The 3,097-nt window shown below is 36.2% G+C and overlaps 1 pseudogene; it reads right to left on the bottom strand.

The window, feature by feature from the left end:
• Positions 1 to 27: 27 nt before the first annotated feature.
• LOC107875015 lies at positions 28 to 1,070 on the bottom strand (annotated as a pseudogene).
• Positions 1,071 to 3,097: the final 2,027 nt, after the last annotated feature.

The following is a 3,097-nucleotide window of genomic DNA, read 5'->3' as shown; positions in this document are numbered from 1 at the left end:
AATCAGCAGAACTTTGTTCATCAAACCTCAAGGAGATTGGGGCCAATTGTATCCAGCATCCACAGCATTTAAGTCATCGTAAAACCATATTTCCACATCCTCTAAACTTTCCTCATCTTCCCAATACCCATCGGATATCTCATCATCATCAAAGTCATCGTCAATGTTGCCTGCCACGAAGTCCCACGGTATATAGCCAGAAGAACCTGAATAGTTCGAGCAATTATCCCAGCCATTCTTATCATAGGAATCCACGACAAGGGTCCAACAACCTTTATCTTGTGGAATTTCTTGACAAATTTCTCATCAAGATTAACATTCCAACAACCCCTTATGTCCAACAGCTCGAGATGCTTGCAGTTTTGAAGAACCTCCGATACACTCAATGTATCAACCAGCATGTAAGCAATTTCCCGTTGTTTGAGCTTAGGCATTGTCGTAGCTATTGCAAGAGCTTCATCATCTTATGAGATCTTGTCAATAAACTCGATTGGATGCATTGTTCGACGCAAACCAGTCAGGCATTTACAGTGCTTTCCTATGGCTTCCAGGGCTCTCGCCCCTATTTTTATGCAGTAGCTTATATCCAAAAATGTAATGTTAGAAAATGTTCCTGCAACCTGTTCCACTACAGAATTGCTTCATTCACACTGTGGCAACCGCAATGTCTACAAAGATTTGGCATTGTTCGCAATGAATTCAAAGCTCAATTTGTCCGAGAGACCAGAGACACAGAGTTTGCAGAAGAAATCGCAGCTTCTTGGAATAAGCAAGCAAAGCATCCGATCAAGGTTTTCAGGGTAGCGATTTTTGCTCCATTCCTCAATGTCAATCTCTTGCCAACAATAAGGCCCCTTTACTTCTTTTTCCCATGACTTGCAAACCCTTGGAACTACAATTAACACCTCTTGAAGTGAAAGGTTTCTAAATATTAGCCCAAGCGCATCGGGTAACAATTCATCCCACTGCCTGAACTTGAATTCTTCCTCCATTTGAATTCTTATTTCTCTACTTTACACAACCATATTGCCACCACCAAAACAACCTATAGATTCAAATGGCTCAAAACATTGGATATATGAAAAAAACCAATGGTTTATCCACCTAAATAAAGACCCTTCTATTTTAAAACCCCATTTCAGGGGTCCATTTTAACCTCGATTCAGATGTGGAAAATATGGGTATCTTTGGCTTTTTTTGACATGTAGATTATATATTTGTGTGTTTAAGCTAATTTTAGGTTTGTGCATAAGGTGAAAGCTCGGTGATAAAGGCTTAATTGCTCTAATTTTAATACTTGAGGTAGGTAATTACTTAACTTTCTTCAGACTTGGTTAGGTAGTTAATAATAATATAAAATCATGCTATGGGTATGGCGTTGTATCATGAAAAATTGGTTTAGGTTACTTATGTGCCCCTGTGGGGGCCTATGTAGATAATATTTTGTGGCTTTGAGATATTATTCGCTATGTGTGACCATGTAGGGTCTTATATAATGTTGTTGGGATGGTATGGATATATGTATGCTTGATTACACTCTTTTTGTGGGAAGAGCCTATATTTTTGCGATTATATAGTATTAATGACATTTTTCCTGCATGTTTCACTTGATGGTTTATGGATTATATTGGATCATGGATGGTTGGTTGATTTGAGAGAATTTTTGGCCTACACGGTTAGTATATTGGTTGGATATTGGATATTCTCATTTTGTTTAGTTGTGAGTATTACATCCTCATATTATATTCATTCATGAAACATTGGTTCCATCGTGAAAATACTGGATATACAGGCTTTTTCTAACAGAAAATATATTTTTAAAAATCCTGTACCGATGTATGTGTTAGAGAGAAGTTATGGCTATTAGTTGTATATAGGTTGATGAACCCCTCATATATCTTACCTCGGGAGTACATCTCATAGGTGCATATGGAGGTTGTGTGACAAATCGTGCATCACATCATCATCATCATCATAAACATCATTATTGCATTCCATATATTGTCCTTATTCTGGATTGTATTTCTATTCTTGACTTGATATCTAGCCATTTGTTCTTCTTTCCCCGACCTGTATTTTTTATATGTGTATATAGTAGAACTGCTAGTGGATACAGGTGATGCGCTCATAGTTTATGTTTATATGCTTTATTTTATGCTTTAATCAGTTGTTCTATGATACTTACTAAGTACAAGTGGACCGTACTCATCCCTACTACACCTTTTTGGTATAGATATAGGTATGAGTGTGCCTTGTGAATAGTTGAGTTAGGTAGAATTAGGAGTCTATTTGAGGTAGCGGTTGATCTCTGCATCTGAATTGGGTACTACTTTCTCTTATCTAGAGTATATCTTATTATATTCATTAACAGATTTTGTTTCCTTTTAGATATCTTATTTATATTCTAACTTCGAGTTGTATTAGTGGTTCTTACACTATGATACCAGATTTTGTGATTTGGTTCGGTATCTTGATTGTATTTCGGCTAATATCATATTATATGGTTCAGATTTGCCCTAGAATCCTTGCTTGGGATTTTTAGTATTGATTATTCTTTTTTATATCAATTTGGGTGATAGACATACTTGTCAAGGCTTGATGCAATAAATGCCATCATGACCCTTGGTTTTTAGGTCATAACAGACTTGGTGGCTTTAGAGAAGTAGGATAGTGGCAAAACTAAAGATGATTCAAAGTTTGAGTTGAGAGTGCACAAACCTTCATCTTCTGGATCTCAAACTCAAACAACTCCAGAAGTCTCTGCCACTCCTTCTGATATGCCCCTGGCTACTGTTGTTGTTGATACATAGGGTGTATCGGTTACATTCAAAACTGTTGTTGCTGCCCCAACTATTAATATTGCTGATACAACCTCTATGCCACCTGAATATTCAGAGTATAGGTTAAACCTAAAATATTTCATGAAAGTCATCAAGAAGAAAAAGAAATTTAAAAAGTAGTTGCAAGAATGGGCTAAAAAATTCAAGATATTCATGGATTATATGATTACACAAAAACTAAACACACATAGATGATATAGAGGAATGAATGATCAATAGGTTGAAAGAAATAAGAGTTTCAGATTTAACTATATTTT

Source organism: Capsicum annuum, chromosome 6, assembly GCF_002878395.1.
Source record: "Capsicum annuum cultivar UCD-10X-F1 chromosome 6, UCD10Xv1.1, whole genome shotgun sequence".
NCBI lineage: Eukaryota > Viridiplantae > Streptophyta > Magnoliopsida > Solanales > Solanaceae > Capsicum > Capsicum annuum.
Note: the sequence above shows the minus strand (reverse complement) of the source record. Positions and strands in the feature narration are given on the sequence as shown.